Here is a 26,088-nt window from a genome sequence, read left to right as displayed (position 1 = left end):
CTCGTCCGCTGGCGCCACGTCTTCCCTGGGGGAAAAAAACGTTCTCGCTCACGCATATTATTCGGGAAACCCGCGTCATGTTGGGCACAAGCGCTCGTGTGAACCCACGGTGTCGCGTTTGGAAGACGGGATTTCCAGCTAAAAACTCTTACATTACACTGGTATGTCAGAACCCAGTGCAGTGCATTGCCAAAAGACGGCGCAGGCTTCCACCAGATGCCGACATAGGCGCTTTTCAGAAAGTTGTTATGCGGGTTGTATAAGTTAAGTTATAGATCTACTACACGACCGCTCATTTTCATTTACAGTCCGCATTAAGCTAATGGCGGTAAACCGCCGTATCTCGTCCTACCGCCCACTCGTTAAGTTTTTTTTTTTTCTTCGTCGTGAGTGGTCCTCGCTATATGGAGTGTAAGCACTGCTGAGCGCGTTGTGAAGCCCCAGCGGTAATTGAGGGATATTAATTTCTCCCGCCTATCCGTCCCGGGATGAGACCGTGGGCGTGAAGGGAACAACTGGGGATCGCGGGCACTTATTTGGCCCTGCAGTGTAAGCGATGATGTCGCCTCTCCCTTGTCTCTCTAAATCCTAAATTCCCCGCTAAGTGCTGCGGGCGCACGCGCACGGGTTTGTCATAGCTTCTGGATCAACAAACTGCTGCTGACGACCTTGTCGATGAAGGTCAACCCTGGCGAAAGGCTTATAGCAAGCAAGCAGGTTTCAAGTGAAACAAGCAGAAAACGCAGTGTTGCGAAGAAAAGGTGTGATCGAAAATTTACAATTTTGTTCACGAACTGAACTCCCGGGAAAATAAATGCTTCCGGATAATTTGTTCGGAGAAATGCGTATCCTAATAAACTGAAAAGCATGCGTTGGTGGCATTTTATGACGGAAGGGCCACACGCGGGGTAATTAGTGCAAGTATAGGCTCTCAAGAAGGGCAAACCTGTTGAAGTATCGTTTTCTTGTTTTTATGTTGACGCTGCGTTGGTCTCGGCTTATAATTAAAGCGTATGACAGCACGAAGAGGCGGGCTTAGAATAACAAAAATGTTACGGGAGCCACAACTTCAGTTGAGCGCAATGTAATAAGAAGCAATCTCGGCTTGGTACTACAATGACCACTGAAGCACGGATACGGTGGGCGTCCGAGGACAACACAGCCTGCCACAGATTCCGAGCTGAGACGTAGAATAGACGTTCGATGTGCTTTCCCCATAGCAAACGAACAAAAAAATATCTAAAACACAGTGTCGGAGAGAGGCGGGATAAAAGCGAACAATAAAACAAAAATATTTCTTCGCGCTGTTACAAGCACAACAAACAAAATGTCTCAATAGATGGCGCTCCAGCAGTGCGTATGCCGGGAAATCGAATTGAGTGAACCGGCCATTGCATTCATCATGCTAGGACTGGGAAGGAAGTGAAAGAAGAGGAGGGATGGGAGGGCTAGAGGAAGAAGGTGTGTTACGCGGCAAGGGGCGGAAGGAAGCTATCGTTTTTAGGCCTTTTTAGCGAAGCAAATAAATACGCGGCCAATTTTTTTAGCACGAAGATGTCTTATTCTCGGATACACGAAGATTTCGCTGACGTCATATCCGTAACGGAAGTGACGCTAGTACAACGAAGCAAGCGGCCTGTAAAGGTGCACCTCTGCACACAGGGTCTTCTTGAGAGGAAGCAACCTTTAGTACTAAAGAGTACGTTATACTTAGGATTGTTCGTTTTAAGGTTTTATATTTAACACGAAATTGTTTTATGGCGGAATGCACCAAGATTTTACTGACGTCATATCTGTCACGGAAATGACGCCAGTACAACTTTGCCGCAGCGACCCGCCAGCATGACGTTGCTCTCCAAACACACCCACAAGACAGCCGCCGACCCGCAAATCATGCTCAGCTGCAGATTTCGCTGCACATTTCACTTTCGTGTTTTGCCCATTCCTATGGCAGAGGAATCAACCACAGTTTTTTTGCTTGGAGTTACGACATACATCTTATTCTACGATGAAAAGAAAAAGAACACGAGAGGGGTGCAGCTCCGCCTCCTCCCTGTACAAAGGATGGTCCGAGTGTTGCCTTATTGAGAGATGGACAGACAAAGGCTTAGATGGAGCCAAGCATACAACACTAGCCTGCAAAAGAGTAGTCTTCCGCTGCATCCGCATGAATTCGGCTCCGTGGGTTCATCTGAAGCGGCTCTCCCCCTCACATTCACTTCGCTCTGAATTAAACGCTGAAGCCGTGTGAAGCCCGCGCTGTGTTCGCCACAAATTTCCTCCATAAAACAGTTTTCTATCCGCTCTGCGCAACTGGACGGTTCTAAGCAGGTTCTCGAAATTGGGTCAGCAAAACCGTTTCTCTAATGGTTTTCCGCATTTAAAAGGCATCGCCCTAGAGGGATTCCGGAATTGGGTGCATGGAAGCAACAACTGAACTGGCCGTCGCAGACTCGCCCCATCTTGCGGTCCAAGTCAAGGGCAAGGCGTCCGTCGACGAAATTCCTCGTGTTCTCTCGGCTGTGTTTCTCTGGTTCGAAGAGAGCACGATCTTTCTTCCCTCTCTCTATTTGGCGTGCACGCATGTCCCTTCTGCCTGATGCTTTGGGCTGATCGATAGCGTGAGTCTTCGTGGCCGCCTGTCGCAGGCAAGCTACTCTGGCTGACAGAGAGTACGCGCGGAACTCGTGGGACGCATTGCCAACCGGGTGTGGGTCCGCGTCGATGCCGCTTGAGCCTCGGCGGGGGTCAAAGGGCGCGTTTGGCACGGCGCATTGGAGATTCGTGATTCTCAGTCGGCTTAACGCGTCCTTTGAGCAAGTTACACTCTGTCAAGCAGGAAGTCATGTTCGGCGCGCGCAACATATCACGATACTTCTCCGTTGCGTCTTTGTTAGCGCAACAGGTGTTTCTATGGTTTACGCCGGGAAACTTCGGAGGAGCGAAATGAAATCTGCAACGACTAAACCATCGGGATCCCTGTAAACAAACGGAGGGAAATAGTTTAAATTGGGCTGACTTAGGGCCGTAACCAGGAGGGGGTTTAAGGTGTTCTGACCCCCCTCCCCCCGAAATATTGTCCGGCTTCAACATTTTCATTGATCCGAAAATATATTCTTTGAGCCTCAGAGTATATATTTTCGGATCACCGAAAATACAGTCGTTTTATCTTGCGGTCAAGTTTTATCTTGACTGCAAGATTATACTTAACAGGTTTTACAACGCGTCAAGTTGCACTTGACAACTTGGCAAGATGAAACAGTCAAGTTTTATCTTAGTGAGATTCCCTCAGCCGATGTCATCACAGCAGAGTTGACGCTGTGGATGAACAAATGCTGCCAAATCGAAGAGAAGGATCGGCCAGCTTGCGCTTTGCAAACCCTAGCTAGGTACGTGTAACCGCCACTTCCTCCCTAATAATCACAGCCTCCTCACTATTCTGGCGGCCTTCCCCATGTTGACCTCTACCCCAGGACGGGCTTTCTCTCCACTGAGAAGACTTGAAAGCTACCTCCGGAACCACATGAATAAAGACAGATTTGACTGGGGTGGCACTGCTCAGCGCCAACCGAGAAATTCAAGTGATCTCAGAACAGGTGCTTGCAGACTTTTGCAAGCTGTCGCTTAGGAAGAACTTTCTTGTGCTGAACTGCTCACAATACGAAAAGGATCTTACGACCACCGTCTGGAACCGTGCGGGTTGGAAGCGTATCTATGCAAAAAGAATGCGCCAACAACACTATAAAGTGCTGATCATCGTGCTACTTGCATCTGTTTGCTTCAACCCACTCCTACCTCACTTCTATCGGGGTGACACTTCCAGTGTTGTCATGTCAGGAGAGGACTCGGTATGCAGAAATCAGGATCTCGTAAGGGACGTACAGAATCCCGAGAAGCACTTAACATACGGATGAATTTTGTGCTTGTGCCCTCAGCCGAAGCACGGCTAGAAGGGACATAAATTGCAACTGTGGGTTATACTTCGCGGGAACGATCGCTCTGTACGTGAAAAACTTTCTTTGACAGTTGTGAGTACGTCTTCTGGTCACGGTGGTCGCGGCATAGCGTTGTCAGCTATAGCTACCGCTCATAAAACGAAGTGCCATCCCTCGCTGCTGTGGCAAAAGTTATAATCCGAACTTTTATTCTTTTCCTTAACCAAGAAATAAATTTCGGACAGTTTTTTTCGTGTAGAAAAAATATTCTGAAATTATCATTTTATTAGAGTTATAGTAGAGCGGAGAACCGGTCCCGGTGCGGCGCATGGTACATGGTCGGTGGTGCGCCTGCGCATGCGCGGTGCACCACCCCCCCTCTGCGCAGGAGCAGTGGCGCCTGTCCGCTACTGGGTACGGTACCGGGGACCGGTTCTCCAGTCTGTTATAACTCTATATATGTCACCGATGCGCATGATTCCTAAGCGAAAATAACCAATTATAATTTTTCAGAGTAGTCACCGTTGTGCCCACAATCCCCCCACCTCGAAGAAAATTTCTGGGTACGGTACCTGGCCACTGACTGTTTCTCGAAAGGTTTCGACGCGTCTGTACGTGTACGCACGTACGTACAAGCTCCTGGCTTTGTTTACAGAAATATCTCATGGGAAATGCTCATATGCGGGGTCCTTTCAACTTTATTTGAGCATTGTTTTTCTTTGTCTTCTTGGGCATACGGTGCAGTTTGCTAACCATTTCAAACGCCAATTGATGCGTGGTCTTGCAATGAAAAATTATTTGAACGGGGAGTTCGCTATCTCAGCCTAACGATGCGCTGTAATACGCCCCGTAGACATCGTCGTTGCCGACCGATGGCCGGGCGACCGGCGTCTTTCGGCCAGACTGCCGTACCGTGCTCGTAGGACGTTCGCCAGCTTCCCTCCCCTCTTCTTCACGGCGGCCCTCCCACTCGCCAGTCTTGACCCAGCGCCGCTTGTGCACACACAAATGGTCGCCTCGCGTGATGCGCGAGCCCCGATCGAAACCCTGTCATGCGTTCTCCCTTTCCGGCGTGCAACGTTCCGTTTCTCCTCCGCCTCTCCTTATAGTCCCCTTTCTTTAGTTCTCTTTTTTCCCCTCCAAAAACTTGCACCAGATCGCGCTGAGCCGCCAAGGCGGGGATACCACTTATCTCTGTCCATTGCGCCACAACAGTTGCGTGCCCGGCCCGTTTGCGACGACTCAGGCCCGTTTCACTTTATTTATTCGCTTCGACCACTTTCATTTCCTTTCGCCTAACTGTTCTTCTGTGCGCACCGATCCCCTCCCCGCCGCTCCCAAGCCTTCCGTGCGCGGTGAGGCTACCTTTCATCTCGTCCGTCTTAACGAAAGGATCGAGGTACTGCGCCTCTTCCCCGAACTCTCCTCGGGTATACGCGCAGCCGTGTTCTTCCCATTGTCGTCGCTGATGTCGCAGTCCAGTTCGCTACACTGTCCCCCGTCTCGCGGAGCGCTGAAGCCCTAGCCGTAGCGTGACCCCCGTGACTTGCCGACTCGTTCGAGCGCCTCACGGGAACCGCACGCTGCCCGCGCGTATACGCACGCACGCACGACGACCGAAGCGCACGCGTGGCGTCGTTCGGTCACCGCCGTGATCGGCGCCCCGCCCTCGTCTTCGCGAAGGTCTCCCCGCAGTGTCAACACTGCGGGCGCTGTGACCGCCGCGGCCTTCGGACTGAAACAAAAGACAAAACACCGAGAAAAACACCGACGGCGCGACAATAAATACACCGGCGGTGGACTGTGGAGGATGGTGGCGTATGCTCGCGAGATATAGTTGCGGTACAAGCCCGGGCCCGTGTTCGGGGCAAAACAGAAGCAAGCTTCGGGTCGATCAGCTAGCTCCCTTCGAAGAGTCCCTGCAGCGAATTCGTGGCCTTGCAAATCGGGGGGACGGCGGGGTATGGCTGTTTATAGTGCGAGACATAATATTGCAGGCCATGCTGTTTCGTCATTGTTATTCTTTACACTCGTGCAACACAGTATGCGTTCGCGAATCAAAATTCGCAATTGCGCTTGCAGTTAGAGCCTGAGTAATGACAGTTCCGGCGAGACAGGGTAGGTCGGTGTATGCCTACATGGCGTGCGATTTTGCGAAAATAAAAACCAACGAAATGTTGATATTTAGCTTATCGTAAAGTACAAATATCAAAAAACGACCGCACGACGGAGAGAAGGCTTTTCATCAAGCGGCCATGAACAGACTTTAATCATTGTTGGTTTGGTGTTATCCATTGAGTATAAGTGACTTGCATAAAGTCTCAAAAGCTGCCACGAGGCAGCTCTCCGAATTTACTCCCACATTAAGCTTGGTCACGAGTGTGTACGTGAAATTTATGTTAAAGTCGTTCCTCGGATATATTTTAGGATCTAGTGGCTTCCAACCTGGCCTGCCAGACGCAACGTGTGGTATTCACTCTTACGATGCCATCCAACCGATATGTGCGGTCATCAAACAACCTGCACAAGAACTTTCCTCAGTGAGGGAAGTTTTTGGATGGGATAGGAATAGATGTTCTTGGTCTTTACCGTTTCTGCTGGAAGGAAGTAAGGACGGCGATAACAGGAAGGCAGGAACGTTTACGAGGCTGTAGCCTAGTTAGCTATTCTGCACGATGAGAAAGGGAAAGTGGGAAAAAATTCTGCAGAAATTTCGAGAATTATCTACTAAAGCGTAGCATTCTTATGCCGCCTGTCTTGAGTGCTAGTTTTCTTCAGCCAATATTTTTTTTTTCTAAATCCTGTTCAACCAATGATCTCCAATTGCGCTATTATAACGATTACAGGGGAAACTTTCGAGAAATCTTCATTATTGTGAAAATGTAAGGCGTTACACGGTTCGCTAATTTCCGTAATTATTTTATATTTTTATTATTATTTTTTAGTTTTTCAGAATTTTGTTCGACCAATTATCTTCATTTACGCTATTATAAAGATTACTTCGACCAATTATCTCCATTTACGCTATTATAACGATTACAGGTGGAACTTTCGCGAAATCTGCATTGTGCAATTGCAGGGCGTCACACGTTTCGACATTTTCTGCTTTTTTTTTTGTATTTTTCTTAATTTCTAGTTTTTCAAAATTTCGTGAGACCAGTTATCTCCATTTACGCTATTATAACGATTACAGGTGGAACTTTCGCGATATCTGCTTTTTTGTGGAAATACAGGGCGTTACACGCTCCTGGCTGGGGGGCTACGTACTCGGCAAAGAATGCTACACATTAAAATAGGAAAGCAGAAAAGGGAAAGGGAAAGGTAGGAACAGAGTGTATAAAGGGATGCCCAGCAGTAGGGGTCCTAGACGTTCGAGTTGAGTGATTGTCACAAGGCTCTTCCGTTTTTTTAGTCTCTTGTGAAGGTTTGTCATTCTTGAGAAGCATATGAGCGCCTTTGCCGCCTGGTGTTCTGGTAAAGGCGAAGGCCATTGCTGAATCTTTTCGACGTGCAGTCGGAGAGAATAAGGGGGAGTCATGAATATTCTCACAGCAAGAGCACCTCGAACACTTAAACCAACATAGCAGACAAATTTTATTTAATATTTTAACGTCAGGATTGGACATCTTATAGTTCTATCTGAGGTATTTTATTTGTTTAGCAATAAAAACTAAAATCAGGGGACTGCACCTCTATTTCACTGGCATTTTTTGTGACGCCTTATTTGGCGTCACAAATACTTAGAAAGTCCGTATATCAATGTGGTTAAGAAATGGCCGTTCATCTAGTTCTGTAAACGCGCTCTCTCCGCCAGAAGTCGTACCGGACGGCAAGTCACTAACAGTGACGATACGGGTTTTACGATATCGGAGTATTTTCGGAAATCTATCTGTTAGGCTAAGTCGTTGTCTTTATTGTAATATTCATTAAGACATTTTCTCAAGAAAATTGGGTTTCCCACGCCGAAACTACGCCAGCTGTATAAGGCACCTCGAGGCTCCGGATTAATTCCGAACAACTGGGTATTTCTACCGTGGTGTACGCAACTTAGTTCTGAGATTGCGATGCCCTCCAGATGTGTCATACTTTTTGCAACTTTGACGGTTGCCATTTAGTCTGACCCTGAATAACTTGAAATGTGTGGAGGTCCCGCTTTCAATCATATTCTCAGGTATGCAGTGCTGCCTTGTCCTGTTGGTATAACATCATCCGACATCAGGGAGGCTACAGTACACAGGTACAACCATATCAGCAAGATAGATTTCCTGAGGCACAAACAGCACTCCTACACCAGAAAAATACCTGACCACCTTTGACCACCCTGGTATTGTATTCGGCCTAAAACTCCCAACTGTGGTAAATGCCTTAATTTTCCTGCCAGGATCACAAATGGGCTGTCATTGATCTCATCGTTGTCGTCATCGTAATTGTCGTGGTCGTCGTAATCATCATCGTCATCCTCATCATAATCATCATCGTCGTCGTAGTCGTCATCAGCCTACTTGTGTTCTCGGCATGAGCGAGCCGAGTAGATCCTCTGTCCCTCCCCCTATTTTCGTATTTCATCCCTCCATCGAGTCTTCTGCCGACTACTACCGTATTTTCGCACGTATAACCCGCAATAAATGCGAACATTTCAGTGGAAAAGTAGGGGTGCGGATAATACACGGTTTTCCCATTTAATGTAGCTTCATTGCAATGAGCGTTGTGCCGTGAAGCTCCTACGCAGTAACACTGACTAAACCTTCCAAGGCAGCGATTTTGCAAAACATTCAAGGACAAGGAAGAAAAAACAAAAACGAGCGCACTCTAACAACTGAAGTTTATTAGTGAATTGCGACTTTCGCCTTGTAGTCAGTGTATCCTACTTGCTAAATACGCGCTTTTTCTGCCTACATAGTATGTGATGTGTTGCTTGAGCAGTAGCGTTGGTGCAGCCTTTCCTGTATCAAATGTGTGGGCAATACTCGATTATTATTTTTTATTTTCCGGCGGGCTGAAAGTTGGGGTGCGGATTATATAGAGGGGCGGGTTATACACGCGATAATACGGTATATCGTTTACGGTCTATTGCCAGCCACTCCGTTAAACAGATGGTCCCCGCTGTTGTCCCTCATACGTGAGATATGCCGAGGAGTTATATATAAGATTAACTGCCAATAGACTTACTTGCTTTAGAAGCGAGCAGACACAGGTTTGGTGATACGGGACCTTCCCAAGCAGTTGTCGAAAATACCTGACAATGAGCGAACGCTTGCGTCACAACTGGGGAAACCGAATAATCGTTTGTAGCCTGGAAACCCTTATTCCTCTAGGTTCTCCTTCGATTACTTTCGTGCTGAGCACGAGGTCGCGGGTTCGATTCCCTGCCGCGGCGGCCGCTTTTCTGATGGAGGCGAAAAGCAAAAACGCCCGTGTGTGCGAGATTTCGGCGCACGTTAAAGATCCCCAGGTGGTCAAAATTAATCCGGAGCCCTCCACTACGGCGCGCCTCATCGCCTGCGTTGCGTCGGCGCGTTAAACCCCACAATCAATTACTTTCGGTTGCCTTCGGTTGATTACTTTCGGTTGATTCGGTTGATTACTTTCGGTTGCCTTCGGACACCTGAAAACTTGTATACTTCTCCATGCCTATAGACCAGAACAGAGCATAAACTACTACGGAAAATTCGGCATATTTCACAACCACAGCACTAAAGCGCTTGCGACAAAAACACTGCTATATTCCATTCAGATAGTATAAATAATGTTCGAAGAAAGGAAGATAGACGACGGCTCGCACGCGCGCAAGTCGATATCTGCGCCGGCACCGAAAGATCCGCGACCTTCGGAGAAACGGGTGTCGCCTATTTGGCGATAATAGCCGGGGCTTCTCTAGCGAGTGAATTATTGAGTGCCCAATAGCCGGCTTCAATGGTGTCGCTGACGAGCGCATGAATAATACCGTAGGCGGCGTGGCCGCCATACACACGTAGACAGCGTCTCCTTCTCGTTACCACACTATCTCCACGGCGGCGTCCGCGCACGTGCTGACTGCCCCGTCACCACCTTGACAGGAAAGCCCACAAGCTCCTTCGCCACGTCGCTTTGTTCGCCTGGGGGCTGTCCTCACCACGGGGGTGGTACCAAGCTTCTCTCGTGTCCCATATTTAAAAAAAAAAAAACGTCGAACGATCGATATCACTATTATTACTAAGCTCCATCACGCGTTCTTCTTGTGACACGTGTGAACTTGATGCGCACTCCGCCCTTGCTTTCTTAACCTCTGAAGACGACGCAACCTGGGAAAGGACCAACAGCTTGCGCTCTTGGGCAAGCCGGTGGCAATCTATAACTGTGAAAAGAAGCAGCCTTTCATTTACAGAATAGCGTAGCGTTTTTTTTTTTTACTTAGTGTTCACGAACTTGACTCCTCACGGTCCTAACGTAGGGTCGTCACAATTGGTCAAGATGTATCTCCATCTTGTGCCATTGTTAATGACATAACCACTGATCGCCAAGAGGATGATTATGGTACCGTGGACTAACGTTCTTCGTCCGCGCATTTCTCTCCTGTAGGGCCTTAGGTGGATAGGCGGTAACCATGCTCTAATTACACGTAGCTTTCACTTGACGTCACCACCGTCTTATCTGGAGCCCCGCTTTCAGCTTCCTCAGCACTGCTGGAGACAAGAGAAGCCGATAAGTTCACAAGCATGATGATTGATTGTGGGGGTTTAACGCGCCGACGCAACGCAGGCGATGAGGCGCGCCGTAGTGGAGGGCTCCGGATTAATTTTGACCACCTGGGGATCTTTAACGTGCGCCGAAATCTCGTACACACGGGCGTTTTTGCTTTTCGCCAGTTCACAAGCATCCGTCGTGCACACTGTTCACCAACATGGCAATTGCGCCGACACCAATGCAGGCTACCTGAAGTTTCGTTTCGAGAGGGAGTTAGCCTGCCGAGATCTAGTTCATTCCACAAGCTACGTGCAGCACTGTGGAGTGTGGAGACTACATTGTTGTCAACAGTCCGCCCATTGAGCACGCCTAACTCACCGTGAATAGGGCCTTGAAAGGACATTTCCTTCTCCCCTCTTGGAAGGTGGAACCCAGAGGCCCCGGCGCCTTTTTTCGCTTCATTCACGGCGAGTTAGGCGCCCTCAGTGGACGGACTGTTGACAACAGTGTAGCCTCCACAGTGCTGCACGTAGCTTGTGGTATGAACTATAGATTATCTTTTGCCACGCGAAAAAGCTAAGGTTTTAGGACGACAAAGTATGCAGCTATGAAGCTGACTATTCTACTGGTGCCTTTAACAGCTATTGGAACAAAGGTCCGCGAATGCAACCGATTTTTTTTGTCGTCATTTTGGCTTCCCGCCAGCTGTAGCGGGCGTTAAGGCTGTTTTCCAACGTGTGTGGGCCGCCGTAAATGCATTAAGCAGGTGACAAAGCCCCACAAAGCGTACAACCTGCTTCGGTTCATGAGCCGGTGTCCTACATCCGTACATCCCTACCTTCATGGTCACTGCGGTGCCTCTCTCCCTGTCAGCTCTTTATTTATTTATTGCGTGTGTGTGTGTGCGTGGATGTCCGTGCGTGCATGAATGCGCGTCTGTGTGAGTGAGAGAGAGGGAGGGAGAACGAGGAAGAGAGGGAGAGAAAGCGATTCACCAATTCCTTTAAAATGGTGTCTTCAAACATTTACAGGTAACTATGCTTTACACATGAGGCAGCTGATTGTTTCTTTTTCGCAGTTTCCTCCGGGAGCTGCTGAGACCAAGTCGTTCTTGAAGGTTCCTGAGTTCAGCCTGCGTACGGCGTGCCCTCCAGCTTTCTTCGAGCTTCGCAATTCCCGTCAACGTCATCCACTACATCTGACAGCGGCTCCAAATGTAAGTGCGCCCTGGGCAGTCCCCCGCGCCGTCACTTTCCCCCATGGTTTCCAAAAAACCATCGCAGAACACGCGACTAAGTAAGAAACACACATCACGGGCGCTGATGAACAACTGAGGGCATTTTAATGCTGCAGGAAATCATACACGAACAAGCGAAGAAAAAAATGAAGGAAAGCGAAATAAATTTTGACATAAAATGGGTTATCGAAAGATTTGTTAAGACGGCAACACCGTTTGCGCCGAGAGCGCGCAGTGAACGCGAACCCAATTGCACCGCCAGCCAAAACACAGACGCTGCTTGGCGCAGTCGCCGGTATAGATGATATTCACTTTAAATTTTAGCTGTAAATTTCTTCGCTTGACAACACTGGAAACGGCCACGGACATGGCCGAAGCGCCACCGACATGGCGCGGATTGTGCCACTGCGCCCGCACTCTGCAGAAGAAAAAAAAACACCGGCGTGTGTCGTCTGCTCCGTTTCAACTCGATTCTCAACGTTAGTGTCAACAGAGATGTATTAATTGCACTCACTTTGAAGTCGAGGCATTACTTTGCGTTCAGTGGCGTACAGTTTGGAACGTCCAGCACACATCATGCGCTTAGTACGGACAAGTACCGCCATCCCGCAGAGGCCGACGTAGCCAGTGACGGCGCACTCACATGGTTGCCTGCATGCGTGCCTCGCCAGTGAATACAACCTATAGGCGCGAACGCAAGCCAGCGCCTCCTTGTATCCTTTTCCGGTGGCACGCGCCCTTACTCTTTCCTATATCTCCTTTCCGCACCCCTCCCCTTGGAACTAATGGGTGAATAGACGCTTTCACTGCGCAACCGCACGAGACGCTGGCATAGCCTCGGCTGACCTTGATTGTCAGGTTGACGCTACGAGGCGTTTTGTGGGTTTGTACTTGGAGTAATAGAGCTTTCGCTCTAAAACCAAGAGCAGACATCTGAATACGCGCTTTAACATAAATGTTTTCTGAGGACATCCACTGTGATCGAAGTCCTTACGTTTGCTGGCAAAAGTTCTCGCTTGAGCCAGTACATTCTACGAACAAAGTTTTTTGAGCGGAGTTCAAGGACGCACTTTTTTGTAGAACTCCTCATAGCGTGTAAAATCGTAAAATGCAGTCGCCGTGGATAATAGAGATGAGCTCACTCTGGGCTCATGGCCAAACCTAATAAAACCTATAAAAATTATTTTTTTTTGGCAACAATGTCCTGATTTGGCGGCTTTGGCACTGGACATACACGTTTAGAAATGTCCTTCGCTGTCACCACGAGCGTGGGCCAAGTGACCGTATTCTCAGTGCAGTCTTTTTCCAAATGCAAGGTATGATGGCGCTCCTCGATTATCAGTTCCTGACTGCCCGGGGGACCGTCCTGAGTGCAGTCGCGGAACTCAATCTCCCCTTCTATACTCCTACGGGACCACCGATCTCAGGGATATCGTCGGATGCCCGGTGCGCGGGGAGTATCCAAGACTGTTAAATCCAGGAGCTCCAGGGTTGGCTTCAACTTCGCGGTCTTCCTATCCCCAGTTGTCTTCGTTATGTGCACTACAAGCCAAGTGGCCCCCTCAGCATCTACCACCCGTAGAGTTCACAATGTCCCGATTTTCCTTGGGAGGACTCAGTGAGCTTGACGTTTACACGCACGCTCTCGCATTCGTCTTGCGTGTCGCCAACCGTTCCCGCTTTGCTCTGTTTACTTTCTCCCCTTTTTTACGAGGCAACCACACCCTGGAAGCGCTGCGCAAACAAGGAACCGGCCGGCCAGTCCCTCCGCTTATCGCGGCCGTCCGATGGCTGCCGCTGCCCCCGCATGCGATGGACACAAGCGCTGATCTCGGGTTGGGGAACCATTAGGCCGGACGGGATACCGTGTTCCTACCGACCCCCTTTCTTGCTCGCTCTCGTATCCCTACCACGTCGCTCTTTTGTTTCCCCATTCCCTGCTTTCCCTTCCCTTAATTCCCGTACAAGGCACATGTACGCGTGTGCGTGTGCGTGCGTGCGTGTGTGTGTGTGTGTGTGTGTGTGTGTGTGTGTGTGTGTGTGTGTGTGTGTGTGTGTGTGTGTGTGTGTGTGTGTGTGTGTGTGTGTGTGTGTGTGTGTGTGTGTGTGTGTGTGTGTGTGTGTGCGTATACGATACTCGAGCCCATATGATGTCTAGCTGATTATTTTTACTTCACCGGTACCATTTGGTCCATTTTTATTTGGTTATTCAGCTTTTGTGTACTTAGTTGCGTGGGAGAGAAGGGGCAGCCTGTTTGCTTCCTCGAATCGATTGACGCTGCCGTCGATATCGTTTCGATGCCTTTTCCCCATAGACGCAGCGGCGACAGAACCACGTAGTAAGGCTACGGAAGGGAAACTGCCTAAAGGTTGCGGGGGAAAAAAGCGCTCGATAGCCGCCAACGTTCATGCAGGCGAATCGTCCCGGTTTCTGGCGCAGCACTAGCTCGACTCGGCGTGGACGCGTTTACGCGCTGGTCTCGGGTACCAGATTTTTTTTTGTTATTCAACCTTTATTGTGTGCGCCTGGTCTGCTTTGGTCTATTTTGGCCTGACATGGCCTATTGGTCCTTTCAGTAGGTGATCCTTCTGTGAACGTGTCCCGTGGATGCACGGGTGCAGGCACAGGAAAAAGGGGGCCGGCTACTTTGACTTCATGGATTTTCATCAGATGTCATTGCGAGTTGGACATCACTAAAAGATGGCAGTTTAGATTATTCTGATAAAGCTTCTAACTTCCTTGAAATGCGAGGAAGGGAATTACAGGCGGTCTGGCAACGTTTCCAATAATACCCCACTGCGGACACGTGCTACTGTATTGGTATGTAATCTTTTGGCAAGCTTCAGAGTATGCACTCAGGATTCATAGTACGTACACAGACATCTTGTGGTCAACCCCCCTACTCCTCGCGCTCCAAGTAGCTGCTTCATTCATTGAGCTATCAATCGAGGTGCCATGCGGGCTGTTAATACCCCGAATGACCCCGCAACTCTGCAGGCCGAGGGCCAACTCAACACTATCAATGAGCTGGTACATCAAAGCCGTTCTGCCCGCACCTGTAAGCTATCGAACGTCAGTGCAGCTGCTGCGCTAGCCCGTTACATGGAGTTTGTTGTAGCAGACACAACCTTGAAAGAGTCGGACCTTCCTCCATGACAGCGAGTACAGCTGACAGAACATAAACCCATTGGTTCTCCGTCGCCCGGTCCCTCGCAAGGCCGCGGCACAGGTCTCTGGACTTCAATGTACAGACACCGACGCAGTCATTGCTTATGTAGATGCCAGCGCTAAAAATGGCATGGTACATACCCCCATGGCACATCCCAGCTACCGGAGGTTTACCAAGCCTGTTCATATGCGGCCAATCCACTGCCACCCGTATATCTTACTCAATTGCCTGCAGTACATGATGGACTGGTCTCAATGCTACCTTTTGTCAGGGCGGACCGTTCTCCCAACTAATCATACGGACTCAGTCAACGCAAGCCATACGTGACATTCGTCGCGTGGCACAATCGACATTCTTCTCAGATGCCATTCATCGCTTGGCAAGAAGCACGGTACCGCAGATACGCACCGAATGGGTTCTTCATCTGTGTCTGGCAATACGCAGACAGATTCAGCTAGCCGCCCATGTACCGCCATGCGGCCACTACTACCTTTCCCCGAAGACGCTTGCGGGCACCTGGGAAAACTGCGGCGCACCACACGAGCACTCATACCCTCAAGTTGTTCAAACCTCCCTGGTGGCTTAATTAACTCGCCGAAAGGAGGTTGCGCTGCGGATACTGCGCGTTAGGGTGTCCCTTACGCCGTCCGTGACTGCCTCCTGGCCATCGCAATACCGCGGCGCATACGGATTCACCTGCCCATTCTGCGACTCTGCTATTCACGACGTGAATGTGCAGCACCTGTTGTACCCCTGCCCGGGATTGCATCAAGTTCGCCTGCGGCACCTTCGTGCAACCGGTCTCCACCCCGGCCGCCCTCCTGACCTACAATGCTGGATGCACATTGTGTGCATGGCTACGTCTGTACGCGTTTCAGTCGTCATGTACGTTTTGACTCATTTTTCTTGTTAGGCGCTCTGCGCTTCCTGGGCTCCATTCGCTCTATTTTTTTCTTTTACTTAACTTTATTTCGAGTTTGTTTTTCAATTTCATTGCGTGCCCTTTTTTATTTAACTTTTGTATTCTGTCTGTTGTTGCTTTCCCGATTTCTCACATCCACTTCACTGCATTGTAATCACCCCCACCTCGCGTAGCAAGTACTGCCGCTAGCAGAGGTGACCCCTCGAGCCCACATTAAAGAGTTCTCTCTCTCTCTCTCTCTCTCTCTCTCTCTCTCTCTCTCTCTCTCTCTCTCTCTCTCTCTCTCTCTCTCTCTCTCTCTCTCTCTCTCTCTCTCTCTCTCTCTCTCTCTCTCTCTCTCTCTCTCTCTCTCTCTCTCTCTCTCTCTCTCTCTCTCTCGCTCGCTCCTTAACTTTATACACGAAACTAACTTGTTCGTGTTTCTGTAAATGCATCATTCTATTATGCTACAGGGCAAACAAATTAAAAAAAAAAAACATCGCAGGTACACGCACACGCGCATGCACACACACACACATACACACACACACATGCCCACACACACGCTTGAGACAGACACGCAGGCATACACGCACACGCACACAAACACAAACACGCAAGCACACACGCACAAGTGATGGTAGTGTTGAAATCACGACCAAAAGTATTGTTGGTCGTGGTTGAAATAGGCTGGGTGATCCCTGCCCTGCCTACGCATATGCGTTAAGCACATTACCTGTATTGCTTGTACATTTATAGCCAAAAAATCTGGATTTCGGGTAGCTGGTTTTCTGTTACAGAATACTCTCAAAGTGTCTTATGCTATCCGTAAGACTTGATGGCAGAAGCATCAGTAGCGATTCATTTAAGACCGACACCTGATTTACATTCTCTTTTACCACACTTACGTGCACTGTCGGAACATCTTCTGACAAATATTTTCCCTGAAACCGTTATATTGACGTCTCCACAAATTCATTTGTCAAATCCACACTTTTCCACTCTAATTACTCAGCTTAACTGGCTTCGCTGCCTGCATGTTCGCTCCTTCGGGTGGGTTCTTCAGCTCCCTCCACCGTTGCTGTACTAGAATGGACAGTCACCTCCCGCTGTTGGCGAATTTAATCGTGCGCTATTAAACATCAAGTGTTATGGAACGCGTTGTGCGCTTCAGGATCTTTTTTAACACGAAAGTTTTTTATTCCCGGATACACGAAGATTTCGCTGATGCCATATCCGTCACGGAAGGGACGGCAGTACAACGAAGCAAGCGACCTGTAAAGGGTGCGCCCATTCACACCGGGTTTTCTTGCGGGGAAGCAACCTTTAGTACTAAAGAGTAGAGTACGTTATACTGAGGGTTGTCCGTTTTCAGGTTTTCTATTTTAACACGAAAGTTTTTTTATGGCGCGATACCCCATGATTTCATTGACGTCATATCCGTCACGGAAATGACGCCTCTACACCTTTGCCGAAGCGACTCGCCAGCAGGACGTCGCTCGCCAAGCACACCCACAAGACAGCCGCCGACCCGCAAATCATGCTCAGCTGCAGATTTCGCTGCACATTTCACTTTCTTGTTTTACTGATTCCTATGACAGAGGAATCAACCCCAGTTTTTTATAGGGTGGTTCGCTCAATGACGTTGGAGGTCGACCGAAGGATGAGACATAGAAGGCTTTCGCCTCAATAACCCATTATTACTATTATTAGGACTCCTTTGTTCCCGCTTCTCCGCGCACTGCAAAATTTTACAAGGGGTTTCCCCCTTTATGATCGCGACAGGTTCATTGTAAATAACTTCGTCTGTAAACTACCCCCGCCTCTTCTCACATAGCTTAACGTATGGCGAAAGAATTATCCAAAAGAAATTGTAATATATTAATGGTATTCTTTTTGCAGCGTTTGCCTGCAAACGTTTTTTTTTTTTTAAAGTTGGTCCCCGTGGCTGCGTTCTTGAGGTTCAATATTGTTTTTCTAGCTTTTTTTACTAGATTGCTTTGTATAATAAAAAGAAGCTTCACAGGGCGAAATATTGGCTTAATACGCACATACAAAAAGATTCATTTCTTTTGGGGAAAAAAGGTTGGGCGCCTTAAGACACTGAATTCAAGGTCAGGACCAAACGTACGGAATTTTATGCGCCAGGCTCGAACGCAGTCTATTTATGCGAGATCAAATTTCCCATCGTAAGGAGCTTAGTACCATCAAAAGCGCAACACAGTGTGAAAGTTTTGCCTGCCTCACCATGTGAACTTTCCATACCAATGACTCCTACCTCATCCCTGCTCCTCAAAAGCGCTCGCACGGATATCAGGGTCATAGGCGGTAATCGTGCCATGCGGCAAAACAAAACCTTAGGGGGAGAGGGGGGGGGGGGGTGAAAGCAGCGTTGAAAAAATACGCGCCACTGGCTGATGCCTTTGTGAAACCCGATGCCAGGCAACAACGACATCTTAAGAGCTTTTCGGGTTGGCGACGCAATCTCGTTACGGAGGTCCCCGAACACCGATACGTCCGTGTGTTCAAGAAAAATCGCGTCAGTTGTGAACGAGCAGCGACTGTAGCCCTTCTTTTACGTTGTTGTTATTCGCTTTTTAGCCGGCACGTGTGCTCATTGGAAGTAGAAGTAACGTGATCGGGCCGCCTTATAGTTTGCCGGCAGTGTTGGCCGAGAAGTGCTTCAGCGGAAAATCCAGAGGACGCTTAGGAACCGTCGCTTAAGCGGAGAGTCTCATGTTTGCCTGACAAAGGCTCTTGATGTGCTTGGAAGGCCTGTGCGCTACGGCGTCACCGCGTTGCCCAACCACACCTTGCACTGCTACTATTTTCGTTTTATTTTGTGCCCCAAATTAAAATGACGTTGGTATTTTTCTTCTCCCAACCAAGGAATACTGTAAGCCAGGGAGAGGAGAAAGCGAATTATACGCAGAGGTCTAACATCCCGATGCGACCTGACTGCTGCACTCCATGGTCGAGCGTTTGGGTTGCTGTGTGACGCAGACATTTAGATGCCTACGACGCGGTAGGGAAACGAGCAGCCCCGTGTTGGTCCCCTAGAATAAAACTCCAGTTCTTCCAAGTTTCATTCAGCGGATTAGCTAGAAAGTATGCTCATTCGCAAAGTACGAAAAAAACATATTTTGTTTCGTGCACTTCTCGGACTGCGCCCAGCTTCCCTGGCAATCCTTCTTCACGAAGTGGACGGGCACTGGATTTCTTTCCCATTTATGGTTTTCTTCTTTTCCCTCCAAAGAGTCCTCTCTTTGCCTTCGGTTGTCATTTTGTTCCTCGGGTAGACCACATGCTGTCTGTATCCCGCATCAAATGTCCGTTCATACTCCGTTTTTTTTTTTCTCTCTCTCTCTTAATTTGGTCTAATGTGTCTTCTACATGACTTCATTGCATAAACCATTACGACGCTTCCTACCAAAGTTGTCTTTCTGTACTAGCGCTAGATGACCCACCACATATATGTAGCAAAATCCTTTTTTTCGGTGTTTTTAGTTTAGATAAAGCTACAAAACGTTGCGTAAGTATTATGAAGGAAAAACAGTAAAAAAAATCGGACCACCAGGAAGAGAGCATGTAAGGACACAGCGTTATCCTCGTGTGGTGTTTTGTGTGTGTGTGTGTGTGTGTGTGCGTGCGCTGTTTTTTATTATAATGTACCAACTATCCCCAGCGTGCGTTTCAGATGAAGTATTCTCTTGCTTCCTAACCTTCTGCAACAGGCCAGGAAGCTCGGAGGTAGAACTGCACAATCGTACTTCTATATAACAACTAGGAGTCGTGGTCGTGTCGTGATTGTTGCTTAGAAAGAAAGGGGACATCCGCAGTGGGGGCGAACTTTTTTATTTTTTGAATTTGTGCTAAAAGTGTCCGTCTCCATTTTCTGTTCTGACATCTCCATTTTCTGTTCAAAACAACAGTTTTCCCTTTCGTCCTATAGCGTGGCCCTAAAAGGAAACGCATTATCATTGCCGCGCGAAGCTGCACTGTTTGCGTTAATAGCTCTGTTCTCCCAAAAGTAAAAAGAAAACTTGGAGGTGGTTTCGGGCAGATGTCAAGCGTACCCTGTCCTCCTCTTTCTTGTTTTTTGTATCCTGCCCGCATGTTCACATCATAATGGTGCGCGCACGCGTGCGGGAATATCCATGCGCACGCAGGTTGCTCGCACTCGCATGAGTAACAGCCCAGCACCAGGACGATAAGAAGGCTACAGTGCAGCTAAGTTATGCCCCTAATTTTACCCGGACCGAACACTAGCTAGGCAACGCATCATAATATCGTTTTTTTTTTTTTTTGCAGGGTTTTTTTTTTTTGCAGGTTTTTTTTTTTTTTTTTTTTTTGCAGCGACGTTTCCGCCGAATCATGGTGGTGTACTACGTCTGCCTTTGGGTCTAGTCGGTGTTGGGCAAGGCCCTTGTTGCGAGTATGGTACCCAGAGCCCGCTGGATTTACATTGGGGAAGGCACACAGAAAGAACGGTCCGCAGATGACGATCTGCACGCCTCAACGACCGGCCTGCTAGCGGGAACTATATCTTCGATTTACTAGGCAAATGCTTCAAATCGATAAGTCGCTGGCGCCCTAAAAGCGCCGTTTTTTTTTTTCCTTGTGCGAAAAAAATCGGTCCGCCTGTACAAAGTAAACAGACTGTCAGGCAATGTTCTATCTGTTTGCGTTATTTTCTCTTTTCTGCACTTTACGCAGACGGTAGCAGCGAATGACAAGGTCATACGCTGACACTAAGACATCTTTCGGCCAAACGCCCGGTAAGGAGCGTTGTAAGCACCCCACCGGGAAAAAAAAATTAAATGTGGTAGTGCAAATCGATGAAGATAGTCTAAGAAAAAGGTGAGGGAAATATTTGCAGATGACTTCTCCGATAATGCACGGGGTGGATGGAATCAATTCAACTTTCTGCTGACGTTTCACACCTAAAGAGACAAGAACGTGCTGAAACCTAGATAGTTTGCACATGCCGATGTAGTGTGTGCGAGCCGCATTTGAAGCAAGGGCCAATAAACGAAAGAAAGGCAAGTGTTTCATTTCTCCCTCTGTAACAACGCCTCACGCTCAGATGGCACACACGGGAGGCGTGGTTATTTCGAGGAGCTCGGGCCTCAGCCATAACGGACCACTTAGACGTGAGTGTAGTTTGTGTATCGTTAAAACAACGACAGCCTAAATAACTGAGATGTCGAAATCGACATCGATTTCGACCGATATATGAAGACAGCTTGCTGGTCAAAGAGGGAGTTGAGGTCTTGATGCATACTCTACTACCCGCTCGCCTCACACCCCCACGCCTCGGTTATTCATCGGGTGGAGCAGGATGACTGCCACTGCCTTCTACGATCGATTGTAACGCCCCCCCCCCCCCCTCCACCTTGCTTGCGAGCAAGTATTCAAGCACAGTCACCGCACACGTGTCAATGTATCCGTTTGAATTTTGCGCCAGATTACGGAAGTCCTCAGAAGTTGGCAAGTAACTTCACTCGCCTGTAATTCATTTTTAACTTCAACTTCAACTCACCCGTTTCACGAACTAACCTCGGCGTGGGTTTGACACTAAAGGCTCATCTCAACCTCCCGTCCTTCTCTACCTCCCCTAAAATCTGCATCCTACTTCAACCTCAAGAGTGCAAGTTAGCTTTAACTGCTAATTTGAAGTCAAGCAGACATTTTCTCCGAACACGTTATAATCAGCTGCGCTTCTCCGCTTACGTTGAAGTCAGATTCAGGAGTGCTTACACCAAGGAATTTTTGCTCGTGAGTATTGATGTTAGCAGTTAATGGAAAACATTTTCCCAAACAATGTAAACCTGATGACAAAGATTCAAAGGGCAATTTGATACTTCGTTTAGTATTGTACAGGCCACAAGGCAATGAAAATGGTTCTCTGAAAAAGGCGGCAGACTGATTTTGGACTTGAGTTTAATCTCAGCCCCAACCTTTATTTCACTCAACCTCAAACTCGCCAGCCGAGGTTGGTGTAAAAACCACGGACCTTGATGACGCAGCAGATTTCGGTCCATTTCAGCTTGAAATAGACTTCCTGGTGTTTTAGGCGCTGGTCGCCGTGAAGTTGATTTAAAACTGCGGTTCACATCATGTAAAAAGATTGCCAGCGAGAATTGAGAATGCTGCGAAAGAGACAGTTTGACCTTTTAGGCATTGAATTTTTTAGAAAAATAACGAGTTATTACAGAACGTTTAGAAACTGATAAAAGTAGACAGGTATTGTTAATCTATAACAAAATTTCTCTAGTAATTTTTAGCGAAAACAGAAGCTTAAACGTTATGGCTTCAGCGATTTTGAATTCTCAGACTTTACTATTATATAAATATTTTGGTTACCTCCTTGAATGTCGCGATGAATGTGTCCATAGTGATATGTTTTGATATGTTTGCTCTCGCCACGGCTATTCTGAATACGTCGCGCAGCTTCCACAGAATACACGAGTGTATTGCAACGAAGTTCGGTTTGGACATGTACCAACATGTGCAAATTTGGAAAACAAATTTTTGCAGTCACCTTGCGAAACGAAGAGGCCTCAGCAGTCTCAAAAAACTAATCATAGCGCTGTACAAGAATGACGAAAGAAAAAAAAAAGCTGACAAGTATTTCTAGTGGTAAAGGTTAAAAGGCACTGAAATGAGGGTTGCGGGCGGGGTCATAAGCCTGATTCGGCTCGTGAAGGACACACATTGAGGTCTTACAACCCGAATATTCGCGAGCGCGATGACCCTTAGCCCAAATGATAATTCGGCGTTTAAGGCCCCTATTTTTAATTTGTGTCGCAGCCCACGGCACGCCCATGGCCTATGAGGCGCGCCGTAGCGCAGGGATGCGAATCAATCTATACCACTTGCGGTTCTGCAAGTCTCGTACACACGGGACGTTTTTTTTTTTTTTTTTTCGTTTTTTTCCTCCGTCAGGAGAGCAGACGCGAGGTGCGCAATTGAACCTGCCCTCGTGCTCAGTGATACAATCCCACAGCCACTGAGCCAACAACACTGGTTGTATGGTAACACGAGCTGTCTACGCGTCGGGCACAAAGTGTGATCCCAGCTAGAACAGAACTCTACCATTTCGCCGACATCTTTAATTGGAATAAGATTGGAAGGGGGAGTAAAAAACTTGAACGGGTGATCAAGCTAATTCCTACCGCCAAACTGGGTGATATATTTCACCGTGTTCGCCACGCTGCTGGACCTTTTGTTGATTCGCAGTCTTCTCTCTGGCAGTTGCAACGTCCGGCAACACAGTGGCGCTGTCGTCTAGGTAACCCGATCCCTCGCTCTTCATCTTCCAGCATCCCTGGCAAACCCACTTTTTTCTTTTGCCTTCGCTTGTTGTTCAGCTGCTCCCCCCTCTTTCCCCGAGGTTCCTCACCGGTGTTTTCTCCCCCTGTAACTCGCTCACTCTCTTTTCCTCTACTCTCGCCGACCCTCTCCCCTTTCTCTCCCGCTCGGAATGCGACTGCAGCCATCCTGCGCTCTTGGGAGTCTCGTCGTAGTCCTGTTTGTCTGCAAGTGCATGTCTGGCTGCTTGCGCGTGTGCGCGTCTGTGCGTGTGTTTGTGCCAGCTTGCAATTCTTGCGCGTCGTGGCGACCGACGGTCGCCTTTTGGGAACTCTGCCAGGGCCAAGGCACGGGGTGTCGCACACTCGCACTGTGCGCTCTCCACCGCCTTTTCTCTCGCCTGTCTCGTTTCTCCCTGAGGTGGCCGCCCCCATATTTTCTCCGCTGCACGTAATATTTCTTTCCTCGCTTTCTTTTTCTCCACCGTTCTTTTGTGCCTTTCTTGTTTTTACTTCTGCGAAGTTTAACTGCCTTACAAACAGCCTGCGAACAGAGATGGCAAAATCACTTCTAAAAAGAAATTAAATTACATTACTCATTATTTTCCTAAAATTTTCTAAAATGTAATTAAATTACATTAAAAATTACATGTGGCAAAAAGTAATGACATCACATTACTATTACTTTTTAATTGTAATGAAATTACTTTAAAATTACTTCAACAAAAAATCACTCATGCACTACCAGCTCATTACACTTTATTTATAATCATATACATATACACTGCAATCTCAAAAATGTTTGTTTGACCACCAACTTATGTACAGTTTATTCACAGCGCTACTCATTGATATGTTAGATATCTTTATTACATCGCAGAAGGAGGTGTGATTCAAAGTAGGCATCAGAAAAATGTCCCCGTTTTTACGACATAGTGTCTTTTGCCTTGCTCAAAAGACCTTGCTGGCGCGGATGAGGGCACGGTTGTGTTGAACACAGTAAAGAACTTTTTTTCATCTTCGGGTGCTTGAGAAGAGGCACGAAGAGGCACGAGAAAGCAGGCAGAGCTCTCATCGAAGCGTTGTTTCCTTCGCTTTCGTAGAGTTCCAATTCCCAGAGACTCTCTGCAACTCTATTTGGTCAACTTTTCTTGGTCAGCTTTTTGTGCCGTAAGAGAAGCGGGCAGTCTAAATCGTAGTCAAAAGTAAATGGCAGTGTAATAAGTCATTTCCACGAAATTAGTGGCCTGAAGTAATTTATTACACTACTAAATTACCAACACTCAAAAGTAATTCATTACATTACTCATTACAGCAAAACATAGTTTAATTACTGTAATTTAATTACTGTAATTTCACTACTGCCAAGTCTGGCTGCGAGAGCGCTCACGGCAGTGCCAGCAGACAGCAAAGCTCCAGATGAACGCATGCATGCCCTTTCAAATAAAATTGAATGAGGTAAAATCAAATCAAATCAAACTAAATCAAACCAGGTTTGTTTTTCCAGCTAAAAAAGTTCAAGAAGTTACGCTTTACAAACAAGAATCCAAAAGCCACAAGACTGCGACGGAATCCGCAATAAATAAATGAAAATAAAACATTTAATACACAGGTTAGAAAAACAAGGAAGAACGCTGTTTGAATGTAATTGATGCAGAAAAGTTAGTGCCTTTTCACTTTGTGAAGAAGGATTACCCGCGAATCTGGACGCAGTAGACGAAATGCACGAAACAAAACACGTTTGTTTGTAATTTGCGATCGAGCAATTAGCAGTTAGCCCAATGAATCTTTGAAGGACTCGAGCTTTATTCTAGGGTACAAACATGGGGCTATCAGTTTCTGTCCCGCGTAGTAGGCATCTCACTGTCTGTGCACCACACCAACCCAACCCATACCCACTGGACCGCTGACAAGTCGCATTGAGCCGTGAAACTTCCACGTTTAAATTTCCCGCCAGCACAACGGGCATGTCGTCGGTAGCGGCATGAAGACTAGCTGTGCATGCCCGCCCTACTGCTTCCACCCTCTATCACAGCACGCATAAACCGACAAACGGGGATGGGCGCGTTCTTAGTCGTGAGCTACACGGGAGAAAAGGTGGCGCCGAAAGCCTTTCATGCTGAAAAAGAATTATTCGCTCACGTCGGCGTTCAAGCGGGCAAGATGCTCTGGTAACGCCTGATAAGGGCGCTACCGCCGTTATCAGCCGATTGCGCAGTGAGGGCGAACGGAATAACAGTTGTGAAAGCGGTGTCAGCGGTGGCAAGGAGGAGCGCCGCAGGGGCGACGAGTAAATCGGCTTCACCGGAATGAAAACTGCAGGGTTAGACATATACGGCTTCGCAGTGAAATGCGTAGATAAGAATTTACACTATAGCCCACTAATTAAGTAGACAGTGAACATGCTCGCATGTTAGCAGACCTTCAGCGAACGCTGCTCAAACAAAAAATTGCTTTTCGTGCATTTTTAAGTTTAAAGAAGACTCCAGTGATAACAACGTGTGTATACAAACGATCACGCTTTAGGGTTTTACCCTCCATAAGGACATTGCAGTACAGCGACCATAAGGACGCTGTACTTGAAAGGCTTCAAAGGCTTTTACTGAAAGACTTCTTGACTTCAAAGAACAGTTCCACTCGCGCTAGCCAGAAATGTTTCAAGCAACTCCACTTGGGTTCAGACTTTGGGCTTAAGTGTTGTTCTCAGGCATTGCACACAGTCGCTATATGAAATGTATCGGCTCCTGTGGCAAACTGTTCCCCAGTGTATTTTGATATTACTCATTTTCGCGTACTTTTAGGATCCTAAAATAGGTGGGAACCACGAGAAGTGGTCACTTAAAAAAAGCAGGGATAACTAATACCAATA

The 26,088-nt window shown here is 47.8% G+C and overlaps 1 protein-coding gene across 1 annotated transcript in view; it reads left to right on the top strand.

Moving 5' to 3' along the window:
- Positions 1–26,088, top strand: part of Mef2 (myocyte enhancer factor 2) — a 278,552-nt gene that overhangs the window by 21,973 nt on the left and 230,491 nt on the right. The window contains exon 2 of the mRNA XM_077700114.1: positions 11,677–11,814. The gene's annotated coding sequence lies outside the window, so the exon portion shown is untranslated. The remainder of the gene's footprint in view (positions 1–11,676; positions 11,815–26,088) is intronic.

This window comes from Haemaphysalis longicornis, unplaced genomic scaffold (assembly GCF_048455015.1).
Source record: "Haemaphysalis longicornis isolate Haplotype H1 unplaced genomic scaffold, Haemaphysalis longicornis Haplotype H1 scaffold_2, whole genome shotgun sequence".
In the NCBI taxonomy this organism is placed as follows: domain Eukaryota; kingdom Metazoa; phylum Arthropoda; class Arachnida; order Ixodida; family Ixodidae; genus Haemaphysalis; species Haemaphysalis longicornis.
Note: the sequence above shows the minus strand (reverse complement) of the source record. Positions and strands in the feature narration are given on the sequence as shown.